At 42.4% G+C, this 21276-nt stretch overlaps 1 long non-coding RNA gene across 1 annotated transcript; it reads left to right on the forward strand.

Moving 5' to 3' along the window:
* Nucleotides 1–7336: 7336 nt before the first annotated feature.
* LOC112673552 (uncharacterized) lies at nucleotides 7337–20807 on the forward strand. Its single transcript, XR_003144864.3, has 3 exons — nucleotides 7337–7597; nucleotides 11921–12140; nucleotides 18596–20807. It is a non-coding gene; the product is annotated as an uncharacterized LOC112673552 (long non-coding RNA).
* Nucleotides 20808–21276: the final 469 nt, after the last annotated feature.

A 21276-nucleotide genomic window follows, 5' to 3' on the forward strand; every position in this document is an offset into this window, starting at 1 on the left:
AAATGCAGACCTGGGGCTCAACCTCAGAATTATTGAATCTGAATCTGCATTCTTAACAAGGTCTTCTAGTGATTGGAAGGCATATTAAATTTCAAGTTACACTGCTGTGACATTCTTTTGGAAGATAGTTGAGCTCTAAGGTTCTCAACGTTCTCTGTACACTGAGCTACCCAAGGAGCTTGAAAACATACAGATGCGTGGGCCACCCCCTCACAGTTTCCAATTGAGTTTTTTAGGTGCGAATTAGTATCACCGGGTTACACATTAGGATCACTTAAGCCCCACTACAAACCAATTAAATCAGAATCTCTGGGAGTGGGTTTTTGGTTTAGCAAATCTGCCTTAGCCCCAGGCTAGACACACTGGCAGTTTCCATAAATAGTCTGGGTGTTTTGGTGTGGGTGGAAAGGAGTCTTTGTGATACGGCGTTTTTGGTTAAATACTGCTTCCTTACAAGCTATCCCCAAAACTCAGCAGCTTAAAAACAGCAAACATTATCTAGGTAATGAATCTGCAGTTTCTACAGGGCTCAGCAAGGACAGCTCATCTCTGCTCTACTGTGTCAACTGTAGAGGGGCGGCTTACCTGGGAACCATAGGATTTACTTCCAAGATGGCAAATTCATGGGGCTGGAAAGGTGGTTCTCTCTGTTGGTTGGGAGCTCAGACAGTGTGGTGAGTTGGTTTCTCTCCATGTGAGCCTCTCCACAGGCTGCTTGAGCTTCCTTACAGCATGGTGGCTGGGCCCTTACAGTGAGTACTCCACAAAAGAACTGGGAAAAAGCTATATTGTCTTTTATGACTTAGCTTCAGAAGTCATTTTGTATTACTCTTGCCATAATCATAAGATTTGAGGTGAGGAAATAAGTGGGAGGAGTATAAAAGTCATACTATAAAACAGAACATGTGAGATGCAAGATTGTGTTGCAGCCATCTTTGGAAAACATGGGCAACCCACTTCAGACAAACTAGAACTTGTTGGTATGATGATAAAATGATCAGCTACAGAGCCATCCCATCAGTGTTATCACTAACATCAAAATATTTCGATATCCAGAAGAGAAGCCTGACTCCAATATCTAGAGGCTTGCTTTAAAATATACTGTATTCATAGGGAATTTTGAGATATAGAAGTGCCAACAAATCAGGAGACTATTGTCACTGAAAAGATAGTTTGAAACTCACAGTTCCTGAGAGGAAGTGGCATGTCACATCCTGGTGGGCCACATGAGAAAATACTGAGTTTGGTCAGATGCAGAGAGAGAGGGAAACTGTGGTATCTGCAGGCAAGAAGAGGTGAGGCAAGATTGACAGGTTTAGGATTGGCTGGTTTAAATAATTTCGGCAGGCCCTGGGCCACAGGAGCTGTCCCTGTTGTCTGGTACCTAGCCTGGGGATCATCAAGCAAGTGAAAAGTGGCCCAGAGTGTGAGAACTTATAAAGGAAGTAGTAGGATTGTGGCCTCTGGATTGATTGGTTTGTATTTCAAAAGTGTGCTCACAAGCACATTTTTTTTTTTACCATCTCTAGGAATGGGCTAGCACTGGGAGGGTCAGCAAGACCCCAGATGTCAAAGCAACACAATACAGAAAATAAAAGACACAGGTTAATACAATACTGTAGTAGGACCCATGTTTTTCCTGGGTCTTCTTTAGATCTCATCATAGTTAACAACTGACATACAGTCATTCAGCTAATAACCCCTGCCATTTTATGGCCTAATTGCTCAACATTCTCCTTTGTCTTACAGAAGCAGGGGTACCTCTTGGTTATTTGCCCCAAAATTACCTTTTGTAATAATACCCAGGGAGAAGACTTAGGTCCAGGCAATGAAGAGGATTAACTGCTATCATGCTGGCTCTGGAAGTACAACAAAAAATAACTAAACATAATCCTATTATAAAAGATTAAGTAGGCAGAAGAGGCAATTCTCTATTCATAAAGAATCTATAGGATACTTCCTTTAAGGGATCCCACTTCAGTGGCCAAAGAGGCGAAATTTAATAGGATTATTAAAACCTATCTATCCTAGAATTTTTCCTCCCAGTCCACTAAAGGGAATTCTTGGTTCCAGCTACTCATTCTTTTGCCCAAAATCTAAACTTAATTGGGCCATCAACAGGAAAGACTGCTCGGGCCATCTCCATGCAGCTGGGCTTCCTTGGAACACGGCAGCTGGGTTAAGAGCAGGAGCAGCCCAAGTGCAAGCATTTTAAGAAGCAGCCAGTCTTTTTATAAGCTAGGCCTGGAACTGGCCCAGCATCACTCTGTTGTGTCCTACTGATTAAGCACCCACCACGACAAGCCCAGATCAAATGCTACCTCTCAAAACAGAGTGACAGAGAATTGACAGTCATCTTTTTTTTTTTTTTTAAAGATTTATTTATTTGAGATAGAGAGAGAAAGAGAGCATACACGCATGAGCTGGGCGAAGTGCAGAAGGAGACAAAAGCACACTCCCTGCTGAGCACAGCATTCCATCTCTCATGACCTGAGCTGAAATCAAGAGTTGGACACTCAACCCCCGGAGCCACTCAGGCACCCTGACAGTCATCTTTAATTCACCACACACTGTGAAGCTGTGATGACAAGCCAGACTCTCTTCTAGATTCTGAAAGTTCCAGAAACAGTGAATGTTTTGGGCTGAAGTCACAGCGTGATGCTAATGTTATCCTTTTTCCTCTGCTTGGCAAAGTAACATTTTACTGTTTATTCTCAATTCATAATTTTACCAGGATGTGCTGAAGTGTGTGTCTTTTTTCATTAATCACATTTGGAAGTCCGTGAGCACTTTTATCTGCAGACCAAGTCTTTGTCAGACAAGCAAAGTTTTCAATTATGTGTGTGATTAACTCCCTTCCATCTGTTTCATCCATTCCATCTGGAATGCCTATTAGTCTCTCAGGTCTCCTAGATCTGGCTTCAGGATCTTTTTTCTTCCTTGCAGCTTCTATTTCTGTATTATTCTTTCTGTTTTGAGAGAGGTTTTTTTTTTTTTTCACTTTATATTTTATCTTCTCAGCCACAAATTCAATTTTTAGCAGACACCATTGTCTTCTATTTGTCCATTCGTTGGGGTGGGGTGAGGGAGTGGGTGCAGGGGTAAGGATAGACAGCACACCTAAAATTTTTATCTCCAAATTAAAATATGAATAAAATCATGGTATTCAAACTCAGGGAAGCCCTTTGCCTATGATGTATTGTTCTCTCTCTCTGTGTGTGTGTGTGTGTGTGAGTGTGTGTGTGTGTGTAACCTATGTGTGCAGAGGTTTCCACTTACATGTGGCATTTATGAAAGATTAGGTAAGTGGGCATCTTCCCCTTTTGCCAATTTTAGGATTTTAGGACATAACCTTTAAAACTAATTACAACCTCTCAAAATGCATTTTAACATAATTAACATGAATGATAATGCCTTAATATAAAATATAATCATTTAAAGTTATACACATCTGGTAAGAACAAAACAAGTAACTGATGTATTCCTCAAAAAAAGAGAAAAAATTGTAATATGTTAATGGAAATGCAAGGATACAAAACAGGTAAGATGACCAAAATTATAATATACATGCTCCTTGGGGGCTAATCCTGTGTGGGTGTCTTTACATCTGAGTCTCTGCTTGTAATTATTTGCCTGAACAAATGATCTGTTTTATTTGTTCAGTTGCTGAGAGTAAAAAGGGAAGGCAGATGTGGGGTGAAAGAATAAAATAGTAGCAGGCACTTCTTTTTTTTTTTTTTAAGATTTATTTATTTATTCATGAGAGACCCAGAGATATGAGGCAGTGACACAGGCAGAGGGAGAAGAGGCTCCCGTGGGGAGCCTGATATGGGACTGGATCCCAGATCCCAGGATCATGCCCTGAGCCAAAGGCAAATGCTCAACCACTGAGCCACTCAGGCATCCCAGTAGCAGGAACTTCTTTAGGGGATGTAATCGAAATGTAAACCCTAGGCTAGCATCAGCAGTGCCTGGGGACTTTTGAGAAATGCAAATTCTTGGACCCCACCCAGACCTAGAATTTGGAAACTGGGAGAGGAATATAGCAATTGGTGTCTTAAGAAGTCTTCTACAGGACTGTGATGTAGGCCCAAACTGAAGAATGGCTTCTCTAATCTGTAGTGTAGTCAAATAAGGCCAAAATCATCAACTTTCCCATAGACCAGGAAGCTATGCCAGTAACAAAGGTCAAGTTTTTTATAACTACTACCTCTCCATCTCAATGCATCAATGTCCTTCATTCTCTTCAAACCTCTCCCGGTTCATGCTACCACACTCTTGGACAACCATGTGGCTTAAGAATCATTAAAAAAGAATTTTTCAAGTAGGTGAGTTTTTGGCTTCTCAGGGTCAATTTTAGGAATTTGTTTCACATACATTTATGCATTTATCGTAGGTCACCAAATGTATCATTCAACACTAATGATTTTTTTAGTCCTCTGTATTATATCCAAGGTCCTTTATTTGCCACAATAATTACTTTGCTTACATTTTTTCCTAGCATTTTATCATAAAAATCTTCAAACATACAAAAAAATGGAAAGAATTGTACAATAAGCCCCCAGATGCCTACCATCTAGATTCTACAATTGCTGGTGCTTTCTTGGCTTTATTACAAACCTATCAGTCCATTTTACTTTTTGATTCATTTATTGCCACATTGTAGCTATCAATACACTTCACTCCTAAACATTTCAGTATGAGTATTACTAGCTAAGTATTAGTATTTCTTTATGTTTTAAAAAAGATTTACTTTATTTATTTATTTGAGAGAGAGATAGAGTGCATGAATGTGAAGGGGGAGAGGAGCAGAGGGAGAAAATTTCAAGCCGACTCTGCCCTGAGCACAGAGCGCCACGGGGGAGCTCAATCTCATGACCCTGAGTTCATGACCTGAGCCGAAATCAAGAGTCAGGTGCTCAACTGACTGAGCCACCCAGATGCCCCCAGTATTTGTTTGTTTTTTAAATATTTTTATTTATTTGAGAGAGAAAGAGAGTGAAAGATCATGAGCAGAAGGGAAGGACAGAAGGAGAAGCAGACTCCCTGTTGAGCAGGGAGCCCGATACCAGACTCAATCCCAGGCCCTAGATCATGACCTGAGCTGAAGGCAGACGCTTAACTGACTAAGCCACCCAAGCACCCTGTTTTTAAGGTGAAATTTCCATACAGTGAAATGCTTAAGTCTCTACTGTTTGACTTGATGAGTTTTGGCAAATGCATACAACTTTATACCTTGCATCCACTCCAATCGTCCAGTGTGCTAGTAGGGGCTCAGGAAAACTGCTACAGAATGAGCAACTCTGAGATATGCGCTAGATATTCATTGAACAAAGATAATCATCTCAGTATCCAGTCACGTAAGAGTCATGTGTAATGGAGGAATTGAAACTGGCCTCAAGAGCCTCAATTCTAGAAAGAAGTAGAACAATACCAGAAAGATCTGGAGAAATAGTGTGGCCCAATCTCTGTGAATTTGATCGGGCATAGGAAAGTGAAGAGGTGATATCTCAGACAATAAGAAAACAAACAATATCATACCCATGAGCCACTATCAATGAAGATGACTTTTTAATAAAATATAGAAGCCAAGACTAGCGGAAGAGCTGCCGTGCGACTGGCGGGGACAGCGATCTCCATATACAAAGTTGAAATGAAAATTGAGTAATGTGATCTAGGAGGTAAATTTTATATACTTAGATAAGGTGAATAATCATTTTACCAAAGCAGAAGTAAAAAGATATGAATACCAGCTTCCTCATTTTGTAAGAAGATTGTTCACATTTTAACCCAAGGAGTAGAAATGTGGCAGGTGAGAATTTTCTCCCCTGCTCCCATCTTGAGCTGTGGCACGTGCCCCACCTCCCTGCTGGGACCGAAGCCTGTCCCCAGAAGGTCTTGGGAAAGCGATGTAGGCAAACCGACTACGACCACACACTGGGGCTCCGGAAAACAGAGACTGACCCGGCGGCGGGACATTTCATCTCCATGTGGGGCGGGGCCGGCGGGATCGGGGCATCGGGAGGCCCCGCCAGGTGGCGCGGACCCTGACCTGTGCCCCCGCAGACCGCCGGGGACGCGGCCCCAGGGGCGGACAGGACCTGGGCGGGAAGCCAGGGCGCGCCGAACCCGGACCCCACGTGACCGGCCGACACCCCAGGAATAGGCCCGGCGCCTCGCCCCGCCCCGCCCGGACGCTCCCCTCGCCCTGCCCCCGAGAGGGCCCGCGGGCGCTCCGCTCCCCGCCTTGCCCGCATTTCACTTCCCACCGGATTAGGCCCGACCTCTGGTGCGGACACAGAAGTTTCCAGGAGAAACCTGGAAGGAGGAGGAGGAGGAGATGGAGGCCCCCGCTGCTGGGGAGCCTCTCTCTTCTCACCACCTGGCTCAATGGCCCCCTGGGGGTACTTTTGACTAAACCTGACACTATATGCTTCTCTCTGATGCTCACATTTTTTTTTTTAAAGATTTTGTTTATTTATTCATGAGAGACACACACAGAGAGAGAGAGAGGCAGAGACACAGGCAGAGGGAGAAGCAGGCTCCATGCACTGGGAGCCCGATGGGGACTCGATCCCAGGTCTCCAGGATCACACCCCGGGCTGCAGGCGGTGCTAAACCCCTGCGCCACCCGGGCTGCCCTGATGCTCACATTAAAAAAGGAAAAAAGTGTTATGATGTTGAGCTGGGCTAAAACCATGGAGACATAAGAAATGGGGCCCTGGGGAGCGGGGTAGAGGGGCCAAAGGACCTAGAGGGCCGAAGGGGGTGGGGGGAGAAAGGGAAGGGAGAGTTGGCCTCCTTCACCTCCCCTCACTGACTAACAGGGGGCTGCTGCTTAAATCCTCACTCCCATGGTTATTCTTATTTTCTCATTCCACTGGGCTCCCACAGGCCTGCACCTTCCTCGCAGGCTATGGGTCTCTCCACGTCCCTGGCCTGCCGTTTCCTTTCTATAAAATGGCACTAATAATGCCCCAGTGCCATAATGCCTGGGCTGATGAATCCAGAAGGTTAGGACGAGGTTTGAATAGAATCAAGGCATTTTGCACTTGCGACCCAGGGCAGACACTTCTATGGGACACAGTCTGACCCACAGAAAGCACAGGACGTGTCCTCGGCGGTCCGCGGTGGGGGGCGAGTTCCAAGGGGGGCACAGATGCAGGGTCCGCGCCACCTGGCGGGGCCTCCCGATGCCCCGATCCCGCCGGCCCCGCCCCACATGGAGATGAAATGTCCCGCCGCCGGGTCAGTCTCTGTTTTCCGGAGCCCCAGTGTGTGGTCATAGTCAGGTTTGCTTACATCGCTTTCCCAAGACCTTCTGGGGACAGGCTTCGGTCCCAGCAGGGAGGTGGGGCACGTGCCACAGCTCAAGATGGGAGCAGGGGAGAAAATTTCTCACCTGCCACATTTCTACTCCTTGGTTTAAAATGTGAACAATCTTCTCACAAAATGAGGAAGCTCTACCCAACTGTGCTCCTTTGTCTCTCAAGGCAACCACTAGATTAATCCTGTGAGGCAGAAAGCTTCCCCTTCCACCTGCAGCCTCCAGTCTTCTCCGGGAGGGTCGTGTGGCATCTCTGTCACAACTGCACGGGTAAGACATTTGAGGAATTGGTGGACAGTTAGTCTTTCCACCAACTTTGACATAGTGAGTGGTTACTGGCCACAGGTGACCTTTTCAAATCAGTATGGATTGTTATAATATCATTCAACATATAAAGAATTTAATCTCTCTGGACTAAGTTTTCCCTGTTAATTCATGCAAATGTTTCTTTTAAGTAGGGGTAGGAGCCACAATGTCTTACTCTCTAAGAGATCCCATGAAGGGGAAGGGCCATCAGTGACCCTGCAGGTACAGATGCTTCCTCCCTCCCTGCTGTCTGGAGGGCCCATCACTGAGGACTGGATCTCATACAAGGGCTCTTGTACCAGTGAAGTCCAGGGCTCTGGCCAGCAAGTCACCCACCCAGTATTAATTAAGCAGACAGCACATGCCCCTGTACCTCACTATAAGTGCCATCGAGCTATAAATACCCGTGGCTCTTTTTAAAAGTATTTATTGAAGTATAGTTGTGTTTCTCTGTGGTGTAGCAATCAAGTTATACTTCACAAGTGAATACCAATTATTCTTATTACCTTTATGAGGAACATCTTCTCTGTGATTGGTTCCCTCAAAGGTCTTCCTTGCTCGGACACTTAACCACAATTGACTACATGCAAATAAGCCAACCCTAATCTATACTGACCATAGCTATGATTAGTACAGATGTTGGTTCTGCTACCCAATTTCCCAAACTGGCCATAGGCTTCATGGATTTTATAAACCAGCAACTGTAACAGGTTACTGATGACATTTTACGGTTGCCCATCTATAATGTGAGCAGCCCTCACATGTGGGTATTGACAAAGCTGGGGGCTTTGAAGTCATAGTTTATATATTTACTGCCCTCAGTCTCCACAAGACAAATGTCAAGCTTTCATAGGATCCTCTCCATGTCCTCCTCCTAGGCTGGAGATGAGAGTAAGCAACTACCTTCTTCTCTCCTGCTCTTCTCACCAATCTTGGTAAAAGATGACTGGGGGGAAATACAACATCACTTTTATACCCAAGAGGTAGGTGTTGGCTGCATCACCAATCAGGACTTTGGCATAGATGACCTAGAATCTCACTACAAAATGTCGGAGAATTTGGCATCTGTTTTGTTTTGTTTTAAACCTGTGGAGGCCTTGGTAGAAACTCACAACAAAGATTCTCCTTTTAACATCTCACTAAATATTGCTATTCTGTTTAGATAAAAAGACAGTAAAGTTTGGAAAAAGACAACCTATTCATGAAACATTACAAAATCAATTAATCCAATATACCAAATGTAAAGAAGCAATAGATGTGCTTTAAAATTGTTAAGAGCATGCTTATCTTGGTGACTTGGAGACCCAACTGATATTATTCTTAATAAGCCCACTGACATTGTTTTAATAAGCCAACATCCCTGCCTGTCTTTTGGAAAAGGAAAAAAAGAAAAGATAAAATTGACTTTTTCCTCTGTGTTTGCTGCTGAAATTACTAAAATAATACATACACACAAAAGCTAAGAGTCAATAGCTTGTTTTATCTTTCAGTAAAATGAACTCTTCTTCAAAATGATCATAATTTCATTTTGACCCTCCTTGTACTATGTAGACTTAAATATCTAGGTGGTACTTGATAAATAGCTTCAAGTATGGTAGTTTAAAATTGGCCCTGGATGTCTGGTTCACTGCTCCATGGTGTCACGGTGTACTCCACACTGGGGCACCAGGCCACCTTCAGCTAGCTACACTTGGCCAAGACACCAAAACCAATCACATGCTCCTGGTAGAACATGGTGGCCAACAGCCTGTTTGGCCTTGATCAGAACTGGCTCAGGGACTAGATGTGCCTCACCTGAAGATTCAGCTTCCGAGATACTGAAGGAGCAAATAAGAAGAAGGTGAGGCCAGTCCTCAGGCAATATTTATGGAGAAGAGGAATTAACTCCCATGTAGGGTGCTCAGAGCTTGGCTGAGGTCTGAATCCAAGTGGTGGCTGGCAGCGTATCTCTAGTAGCCTCTGTCCAAAGCCTCTGAATTATTAGAGTGTCCTGGAATAACGCTGGAGGGTCAAGAACCATTATTAATAGCAACTGGCAGTGGCCGGGATGCTGGAGGCGACCCTGGGACTGCAATCATTTATAACATCATTAGTCATGAGCCCTTTGAGTGCAAATGTGTATGATATCACTATTGAGATTCACAGGGATACTGGGAAGATAGATAGAGAAAGCCTGAAGGTGAGGGATCCCTATAGGTGAGGGATAGGGACATTGATTTTGCACAGAAAAGCCTTTGAAAGCAGAACTATAAGAAAATGCATTATAAGTAAGAATAAGGAGACCAACTATTGTTAGTTAAGGAAAGAAGATATGATACGTCCATCCACTTGCTCAACCAGGCAGAGAGAGAGGAGTGTGACAGAGGACTCACAGAAATTTGATTTGCTTTAGCCTAGTGTCTTATTCATTTTTTGGCTCCACTTTCCTCTGGCTCAGCTGGTCCAGAAAGAATTGTGTTTATTTTTACATTGAGAAGGTGGATCCCTTGGGTCCCTAGTTGCTTCGAGCAGCAGGACAATGAAAAAGGAATGAATTCCGAGCACTCTAAAGAAACAGATTTGTGGAAATACACTGGAGATGGTGCTCAAGAAGAGTTTATTCAAGGGAAACTGGAGCTCTTACAGCCCTGCCAAGGCCTAAGGGTCCTATTGTGTTTTCCCATGGATTGACATCTATGCTTCCAGTCAAGAGGAGCCCATCCTCCCCTGCAGTCTGCCCAGGAAGCCCATGGCTTGGTTAGGTCTTGCTATTCAAAGGATCGTTATTCAGCACCTTGGCTTCTGTCTCCACTCTGCCACTTTTTGACCACTTCACTGCTTGCTAGCATTGCCATCAGAAGGTAGGCAGTGGGGAAAGTTAAGGGAGCTAAGCCATGAACTTGCCATTGTTACTAATGCTGATGAATGTTGGGATGAAAGGGAAGAGGAACTATGCCCCAGATGGAGGGACAGGTTATTCTGAGAATTTTAAGAGCTCCTTCTATCACTCACATGGAAATTTGACAGCCAATTATATGCAGGTCAGAAGGCAGGACCCAAACCAGCCAGGCAAAAAGTATGGTAATCCTAAGTGATTGCTTTGAGAATTTGACTTTAAGACTAAAGGAAGAAGGGAAAATGGAGAAGTAGTGGGTTTGAGTAGGAGGCACACCACCCTTTTCTAGAAAAATCTCCTGATAGCCCCAGGATCCTAAAGTAACTAAGTGATTTCTGTCATATGACTCTGACTCACTAGCACCCCAGCTGATGACTCAATAGTTTTTAATAGTTTTCCTTTTTTAAATGATAGTTAATGTTTTGTTGAAGAATAATGTACATAGAGAAGAAATCTTAAGTGTACAGCTTCATGAATTTTCACAAACTGAACTCACCAATGTAACAAAGTCACCAAAACCCAAATCAAGAAATAAGACATCATGGGCCCATCAGCGGCACACGGGTGTCCACTTTTCATCACAACATGTCCCCCTGTTAAAGTCAGCACTTAAAAAAAGAAAAAGGTTTATTTACTTATTTATTTGAGAGAGACAGAGAAAGAGTATATGTGGGGAGGGGCAGCGGGAGAGGGAGAGAGAAAATCTCAAGCAGACTCCCTGCTGAGCCTGGAGCCTGACATGGGGCTAGATCTCATGACTCTGAGATCAAGACCAATCAGGAATTGGACACATAACTGACTGAACCACCCAGCCGCCCCGGGTCAGAACTTTTGCCTGCCTTTGTATGTTATACAAATGGAATAATAAAATATGTGCTTTTTTGGTGCCTGAATTCTTCACAAAGTATTATGCTTTTGAGATGCATCCATGTTGTTGCCCATAATTGCAGATTTCTGTTGATGTGTAGTATTCTATTACATGAATATTCCACAGCTATCTGTTCTACTATTGAACATCTGGGTTGTTTCAGGTTGGGGCTATCACAAATAATGCTGCAAGGATCATTCCTGAAAGCATGGACACATTTCTGTTGGGCATATACAAAGGAGTAGAATTGCTGAGTAATAGAGTGCTTAATGTTTATAGACACTACCAAATAATTTTCCAAAATAGTTGACCATTGGTTTTCTCTTTAATGATCCCTTATCTCTGCTCCTACATTGCTGTCCAGTCCTTACCCACTGCCATCACCCACCTCCCATAACTCCAAGAATTCCAAGCTTGTCTACTACCTGGGTGCCCAGGATTTAGTTGAATGTATGCATCCCCTAACCTTATATGACATTAAATATTCTAGACCTTTTCCTTTGAAGAAGAAATCTTTCCTAAAAACCTGCTTCTATTCCTCCAGTCCCTAAGATGGCAGGCTAATTGCCTCGAGGATCAAGCTTGTCTTCACACAAGGCCACTTAAAGACTCAAGGGCACAGTATACCTGTTTCTGCTATGGTTGCCATGCTTGGGTTCTGATGATTCTCTTTCATGGCTGACTTGATCCACTGTTGACTGAGCTCTGTTAAATCAAATGTGTCCTGTACAAGCACCAGGCCCTCTGCAAGTACCCCTACAGAGGTAGGTTGCATTACTCCAGTCCAAACTGAATGTATCATCACTTGGTGCTCCAGTATCCCATCCATTGTCTCTTCTTTTGGTGCCAATCTCCTGAAGATTTGGTGCTAAGGAGCAGTGTCAGTTGGGTTGGGTGGCTTCTTTGGGAGAGGAAACATCTAGGAATCTAGACAATGGCAACTTTGACAAGTGGGCCTTCTGACTCTCACCCAGGGTTCCAGCAATGCTATGCATTTTCTTAACATAGCTGTCTACACAGAAAGGAAAGAGCACCAAGAGAAAATATTTTGGGAAAGGCAGATCTTTCACACTATTATTCAACTTCCAAGTCTTAGCTGCTGTCTGTATTTCAATGACACTAAGCAGGACTCTCAGTTCCTGTATTTTATTAATTCACTAAGGATCTCACAAGATTGGGACTAATTCCAGGGTAGTTTGAAACACAATAGCAGTGCTTTTTTGTTCATCAAATTTTAAAAATTAATCATCTAATAGAATTCCTAGTTTAGTTTATTAGTAGAGGATACTAAACAAAAGTATGCTTTTTATTAATGTTTATATTATTGATATATTAGGTATGCTTCTATGTGCAATTCAATTCAACAAATATTTATTGACCCTTTATTATGTGTGAAGTATTGCAAGTAAGTTGCAGTTCCAGCTTCCAAAAGTGTCATAGAATTTAGTGCTTAGAGGAATGATTAACCTTGAGGAATTAGGAGCCATTAAGGATTTTACTGTTAGTATTTTCAATTCATGTTGCTCAGAAATAAATAGTGAAACATGTTTATTGACATGAGGGCCAGCTGTTTGGGAGGTGTTGTAGATGTTGCTGGCATCTTGTCACACCTTGCACTCATCTGGATAGACCACAGTCAATGACTGAATACTGGGGGTTGAGGGAGTGGTAAAAGATTGGTCTCTTGATTTAGTTATTTTCAAAGATTTTATTTATTTATTCATGAGAGACACACAGAGAGAGGCAGAGAAGCAGGCTCCCTTTGGAGAGCCCAATGCAGGACTCGATCCCAGGACCCTGGATCAAGACCTCAAACACTGAATGACCCAGGTGCCTCAAATGATTTTTTTAGTAGAAGTGTCCCATGCAATTTTTAGGATATATTTAAACTAAAATATTTTTTCATTATTCATCTGCAATTCATGTTTAACTAGGCATCCTACATTGTATCTAGCCCTTCTCTGTGGGCCTCTAGGAGAAAAGGCAGTCTAGAGTATGCCTCAAAGTTGTTCCATCCAAGGAATGAAAGAGATGGGGTATTTATTCTCCAACTCGTTCATCAGTGATGAAAGGATACACCTGATGGTATTAACTGGTGGGCTTGATCTTGAGAGATCTTGAGAGAGGCTGAGAGAAAACCGTAAGGTAAAGAGTAGCAATCTTGCAGAAGAATGCGCTCAACTGGTATTGGAATGGTGAATGCAACAGGACATAAGCAGGGCACCAATAGTACAGCTAAAATTGGAGCTCTCCTGAATTCCTGACAGCAACATTAGATAAAAGGGCAGCTCTGTCTTTCCTCAGTTCTTTGGATGAGTTCAGATATTGACCACAGGATGTGAAGGAAAGAATTAGGCTGAAAGGAACTAACTGTTATATTAAATTATGACAGCCCAAAGAATGTGTGTTCGTGTGTGTACTTAACAGAGAGAGAGGAAAGATGGTGTTTACTATTCCAGAAATGACATAAGAAAATTAAAATTTCCTGACCTGTCGTTTTCACCAAAAGTAACAGTGCAATTATAGGAAGTGTCTGAGTAGTTCTAAAATTCTATCTGAAACAAGGAAACAGGTTCTCTTTCCATTTTCAGTTAGAATAATAAAGCCAAGTGATTGCCTCTCCATCATCAAGCCCAATTAGATTTTCAAAACTCTCTTTACACCAATAAGTGTCAATACTATGGTATGTATTTTTATTATCAGTTCATTGAGTTTCCATACACCATCTGCTCTAACACATGGGGAATGTATATTTTCTCTTGTTTTTACCATTCTTTGGGAATTGTTTAATCTCTAATCAAAGCCAGAGAAAATGAACTAGACATAATTCCAGTGCTGTTTCTTTACTTGTTGCATAAATATGTGTATTCTTCTGGTCTGAAGGGCCATAGCCTCACTTGGGAACAGTGCAATTCATTTAGACAGTGGTAAGAAATCATTCTTTTTTTTTCTGGGTACTCTTGGCTCAGATGCTAGTTTTAAATTATTGGGAATAAGTGAAATTTGGTCTTGTGACATGTGATATATTCAACTGCTCTAGGGAGAAGGCATAAAATATTAATGAAATGGAATGTCTTTTAGTGGCATGTTGGAAGTTAGAAGTTGAGTTTGATCGTTTCTAAATAATATTAAGGACATTCAGTCTCCCACCCCCACCGTTTTTCCTGTTCTTAAAAGGCAAGTATTGTATTTGATTAATTTTTAAAGGCATGATAATGAACCATAGCCTATCCAAATTGGTCCATGAGCCAGCTAAATTACTGCCCCATTCGCATTATTTCTCTTTAGAGGCAATGTGAATGGACAACAGCTGGGGTTACCATGTACAGATGTACAGGTTGTCTACAAAGATGCTCAATTAAGTTGTTGAGTTGGTGCTAATATCCAGCCATATTCCACTCACCAAGCCATGTACCCTGGGGCAGGACAATTCCCCCCTAGAGGAAGGGACACTTTTCCTTAATAAACATAAAGATGGCCAAATAGACTATTACAAATTTTAGCCATAGCCCTCAAAGGCATGGTTTCTGCTCATATTGAAACCAAGTTATTCAGACATTCCTGGCAAGTTTTTCCCTATTACCAATTCGACTACTGTGCTTCATCAAGATATGGTAGTTTATTGATAATACCCAGGATCTGTGCATTGTTGCAGGGTCTTTTCCCTTCAAAACCTCCAGAAAAGTGCAAAGTATTCTAGTTATTTCAGAGTGCGGGGGCGGGGGGGAGGGAAGGAGGCCGGGAAGGAGGTAAATGTCTTAATTCTCACGAACAAATTGCAGTGAAGATTTTTCTAGGCCATGGAAGAACTGTCTACCACCACAGATTTCTTGACCCTCAGAGCTGGCATAATAATGTCTCAGCCATTTGGGGCATAATTCTGTGAAGACAGGCTAGCATTGATTGGGGGATAGCAATTCTTATCACCTTGGTGGTGAATGATATAAATCCAGGGTGTCCAGATGGCTAGTGCCAGTTAAGCATTAATTGCTTTGGAAGTACAAATGCTATAAATTTAGGACAAATAGCATTTGCAAGCTTAATTATTGGGGTACCTGTTTGGCTCAGTCTGTAAAGCATGTGACTCTTGATCTAAGGGTTGTGAGTTCAAAGTCCACATTGGGCATGGAGCCTACTTAGAAAAAAAAAAAAGAGGGACACCTGGGTGGCTCAGTCTGTTAAACATCCAACTCTTGATTTTGTCTCAGGTCATGATCTCAGGGTGGTGAGATCAAGCCCCATATCAGGCTCCACACTGGTTTTGGAGCCTGCTTAAGATTCTCTCTCTGGCCCTCCCTTACTCCTTCTTTAAAAAGAAAAAAAAGAGAAATGTTAATTATTAAAATTTTCAAATGGTAATATGTTCTTACTAAATTTAACATAACCACTGTCCTGTGTTATGTATTGGAGTCAACTTTCAAACATTGTAAATGTTATCAACTGCTGTTCAGTGAATATCTAATAACAGAGGCTTCATCACATACAGGATTGTTTTGATGGGACCCCCCCCCCACACACACACACAGAAACAGCCCTATGCAGCTACATCAGGTGATGACATTGCCAAACAAGAAGGCCCCTGTTATAGATCCACTGGCCTGAGGAGCAATACCCAGAAACTGCTGCATTTAAGAAATTTCAATTTAAGATGTATAATGCAAAATTTGTGAAAGCAAATAAATGTAAACTTAACCGAACTGTCAAAGGGTTTTGTTTTTGTTTTTGTTTTTGTTTTTTGTTTTTTGTGGTTTTTTTGTAGATTATAGCATTGATACTTTTGAAGTTAGTTATGCTTTAAACTACACACTTTTGGGACAACAGAATTTTCCCATGTGACTGTATTTAATGTACACAGCACACCGTGAGGTCAGTTTACTGCCCCCACTTTATGGTCTAGTAAGCTGGCTCTCTAATCCTGTGCTGTCAACACAGTGGCCATTAACCTTGTGTGGCTACTGAACAGTGGAAAAGTAGTGAGACAGAATTAATACCTGTTATAAGTCTAAAACACACACAAGATTTGAAGGCTTGGTAAGAAAAATTAGGTAAAATATCTCATTCATAAAATTTTCATATTGATATAGATATACATTGCAATAAAAAGAGATTGGATTGGGTTGGAATAAAAAAATAAGATTTTTTTTATTCATGAGAGACACACAGAGAGAAGCAGAGACATAGGCAGAGGGAGAAGCAGTTTCCCTGTGGGGAGCCCGATGCAGGACTCGATCCCAGGACCCCAGGATCACGATCTGAGCCAAAGGCAGATGCTCAATAACTGAACCACCCAGGTGCCCCTAGATAAAAAAAATTTTAATTCATTCTACTTGTTTCTTTTTACTGTAGCTGCAAGAAAATTTAAAATTACATCTGTGCCTCACTTTATATTTCTGTAGGACAGCATTGCCCTAGATCAATGCATCAACACTGGCTGCCCACAAACAGAAGTCTGTTGTATGTGAGTCACTTCACTTCCTTCACTTACTTCACAGTGAGGAAGTCACTGGATTGATGAGTTGTCCTTTGGGGGTATTTGAATTTTCTGAGAGAGTATTAAAGACTACAAAGCTTAAACTAAAGGATTTGTTTCTAATGATGGAAATTCAGGAACCATTTGGGATGTGTAGTAACTTACTCCACTGAGAGACAAAGTCAGAGGGGTGAGGAGACCTCAGAAAGATGCCCTGCATCTAAGTTAATGCTTTGCATCTAAGCTTTTAGGAACAGCAACTTCCAGAAGCTTCTACTTCTCTGTCAAGCTAGAGGGCGATGCCATCAATGGATACCAGCAATGTTAGATGAGCAACTATTGCCAGCTTCCTTCCTTAGGGCTGGAGAGGAGAGCTGGTTTGGATTATAAACTCATTACCTAACGCTTTCTTGACTGTATGTTAGGAAACCCAACGGATACCAAGAGATCCAATACACAATTCCAACTAGGTTAAAAGATTTTGTTTCACCTAGGAGCACTGCTTATATATTCTTATACCTCAGCAGCGAGCTTAAGGATCTGGACAAGGAAGGTGGCATCTACCTGGTGGCCTAGAACCTTCACTTCATCATCAGTAAAGTGGAAGATAATATTACCCACCTCGTGAGATTATTGTGTGGTTGAAGCAAGACAGCAGCTATGAAAAAAAAAAAAACAGCCATAAGTGCATCAATTAACCTCTACTACAAAACAGATGATTCTAAAATTAGCAATTTAAGTAAAAAAAAATTTTATCTCAAAATCCCATGGCTATCTTTGTGCTTTCTCTGCCCTGAGCTTGTACTCATTCATGCAGCTGCACTCAGCTTCAGGGTTGGCTGAGCCTCTCTTCAGAGGCTCCTTCACTCTCCAGAGGGCTAGGCTGGGCTTCTTCATGTGGTAGAGGCAGCATTCCCAGAGGGAAGCACCAGTGCACTCGCACTTACCAAGCCTCTACTTCCCTCGCATTAGCTGATATCCCATTGGTGAAAGCAAGTGAGGTAGCCAACTCCAGAATCATTCTGAGTGGTGTTGATTCCAAGAGGCATGTTTCGTTAAGGGCCATTATTTAAGCAATCTACTGTACAACCAGCTACCATTTCCTGAATCCTTACTATCACCAGACACTGGGCCCAGCATTTCACGTGTCGTATGTCATTTAACTTACTGACAACCCAGGGAGGTTGGGGCCTTTAGCTACATTTTATGGCTATGAAACAGGCTGAGCAAGATGGAGCAATATGCCCAGGGTTCTGTAACAAAACAAAGCAAAGAGCTAAAGGCAGGAAACAGTCTCACTTAGAGCAATCCAAGATGCCTTACCTTTTCAAGTGTTTGCCTCTTAGCACGAAAAACCAAAGGTAGTCAGATGGGTGAGCTTGGAGTGACCACTGCTATGACACACACTACAACAGTTCTGAAGTTGCTGGACCTGATAAGAACTAGGAAACTCACTGAGATTTTAGCACTAAATGACTTCCCGCCTTTCCCTCATTCCATGTTGATTAGTTTTAATCCATGTTTATTTTTCAACTCCACGCACAGAGTAGCAGAGATATTAGACAAATTATGTATTCCACCTAGCAAGATAAAGCCAGTGAAAGCGATCACAGACAAGCTCCTGCACAATGGGAGTGCCATTATCTTTCTTAGAAAATGGGATATGGCTTGGAAAGTGAGCGTCACCATAGAGAAGTAGAAACCCTCTCCTTAGATAAAAATCTCATTAATAATTCTTTTCTCAAACAGGAAGAGAAGAAGGAAAGATTTGTTGAGATGGAGACCGCAGAAGCAGATAGCAGCGATCCCTGGCTGCAGCCCGGAGACGCTGGAGGAAGGCGCGAAAGGTTACGTGAAAGAGGATCATTAATATTCATGGCAGCATCTGGCACTATGTTGCCAGGAGACAGTAATGAGAACAGAGCATCTTCCAGGTCTAATGGCACTGCGGCTGCCACATCAATCCCAACGTCCTCAGAAATGAGATCTCTATCATTTGCAAACAGGGAAACGTTGGTGGCTTGGCTGTCATTCCAGAAGGTCACTAAAAGATATGCAGATGAGCTGCCCATATTTCTTGGGCTCATACCCACCAGGTTCCCTGCACTGCTTCGCCTTTTCAGGGACACCATCTGACAAGGCAAATTATACAGGGGTAGAGGGAACTGGGTATCTGCTCTTGACCCTGGGAACACTTTGTGAACTTCTGTCCTCATTGATTGGGTTTCCCTACAGAGAGTTGCTACATGAACTTCTTTGGAGGAATTTATCCTTGTCAATTTTGTGCTCTCAAAACTTGTGTGAACATTTTAGCTTCCCCAGCTGTAAGCTCTAAGCCCTGTTCTTCCTCAGTTTCTCCCAGGAACAGGCCCTAAAACAAAGATTCAATTTACAGTGTTCATTACTTCCCCTTGTTATGGGGATTCTAAGTGGGAGAGTCATTTCAAGATCTCATCTGTGTCTACTCACTCCCTAATGGGGCCAGAGCTTTTCCTTACATGTTTAGGGGCCAAGTAGGTATAAAGCTCCTTTTACATTTGTATCAAAAATTCTCAGTTCCCTACCATTTTAAAACACACCTTCCCATGTTATGCTCAGCACAACTTGGCGGATTATTTATTTTGTGTTTGCTACGTATGGATGTGGACACATGGTAAACAAAATTCAAGGTAGAATTATCTTCCAGTAGGGTGGTGAGGAAAACAGACAATGAGCAAACATATACATAAGTTCATTTCTTCATTCATTTAGTCATAGTTTCAGCAAAAAGTTATTGATCACCTATTCTGTTTGAGGCATCCTTCTATGCCTGGAGATGCAGCATAGAATGAAACAAAATTCTGCTTTCTTAAAGATTATGACTTAGGAGGGGACAATGAAAGCTTAAAAATAGAAATCCATCATAAGTGGAAATAAATTCAATGAACCAAAATAAGACAAGAAGAATGCTTGAGGCATGGCTATACTATTTTACCTGGTGATCAGGGAAGCCCTCTCAGAGGAGGTGACGTTGAGCAAAAACATGAAGAAGTCACCAAACACTGGCACACTGAGCCAGCTCATATAGGCTCCCAGGAACTGATCGGGCACAGCTCTTCTCAACTTCCTGTTCAATGACGTCATGTTGGAAGCTTAAAATCAACCACCGTGGATTTGTACACCACAGATCCGTAAATGCTATGAATCGTGACTTTTTTTTCGGTCAGCTATTAAGTATTTATCAATACCCAATTGCATGCAAATACCCAGGGAAGGAGTCTTTTTGGCAGAAAGAGCATCCGGTATGAAGGCCCTTGGATTGCAAGAATGCTTTATTAGTTGAGAAATGTCAAAAGGATACTATGTCTAGGACAGTGGTCCTCACCACCTACGACATTTTTAGACTTACAAATTTTGGGGCTCCACCTCAGACCTACTGAATTGGAAACTCTGAGGCCCAGAAATCTGTATTAAAAACCCTCCCAGTGACTCTGCTGCAGAAGAAAGTTTGACAACCACTAGTCTAGACTAAGCACAGTTGCCAACCAGGTGAGTAGTGGGAAGCAAGATTAGAGAATGACGGCTGATCACAGGGGCCTTCTGGCTCTGATAAGGACTTGTGATGGTCAATTTTATGCATCAATTTGACAGGACCACAGTGACCAGATATTTGGTCAAACATTATTCTGGATGTTTCTGTGAGAGTGTTTTTGGATAAGATTTACATTTAAATTGCTGGATTTTGAGAAAAACAGATTGTGTCTCACAATGTAGGTGATCCTCATTCAATTAGTTGAAGGCCTTAACAGAACAAAAGACTGACTTCCTTGAGCAACGAGCAGCTCTGCCAGCAAATGGCCTTTGGATTTGAGCGACTGTAATAGCTCTTCCTTGGGTCTTTAGCATGATGATCCACCCTGTAGATTTTGATGTTGCCAGCCTCTGTAATCACGCAAGTCAATTCCTTAGAATAAATCTTTTTCTCTCCCTTACTGGCTCTGTGGTTTTGCTTCTCTAGAAAACCTTAACTAATATAGGACTCAAGCTTTTTCTCTTAGTGAACCAGAACACCAAACAGCAGGATGGCAGGAGGAGGAGGAGGTTTGATCAGAGACATGAAATTAACTGACATGTTTTCAAAGCTTCCCTCTACGACTGGGGTCCTATGGCTCCAGGGCCAAATACAGCCTTCAGCCATTTCAGACAGCTAAATGCAACATGTGATCCTGCCTTTGAACTTCATCCAGGAACAGGACATCAGTGCAACACATGGTGACATTTGAATAAGGTCTGCAGGTGAGTTAATAGTATCATATCAGTGTTCGTTTCCTGGTAGTAGCACTTCATCTGTGATGTATTGAGATGTTAATGTTTGGAGGAGTTGGGAGAAGAGTGTGCAAAAATTCTTTTACACATTTTGCAAACTTCTCGTAAATCATGTACTATTTAAA

Source organism: Canis lupus, chromosome 24, assembly GCF_003254725.2.
Source record: "Canis lupus dingo isolate Sandy chromosome 24, ASM325472v2, whole genome shotgun sequence".
NCBI classification, from domain to species: domain Eukaryota; kingdom Metazoa; phylum Chordata; class Mammalia; order Carnivora; family Canidae; genus Canis; species Canis lupus.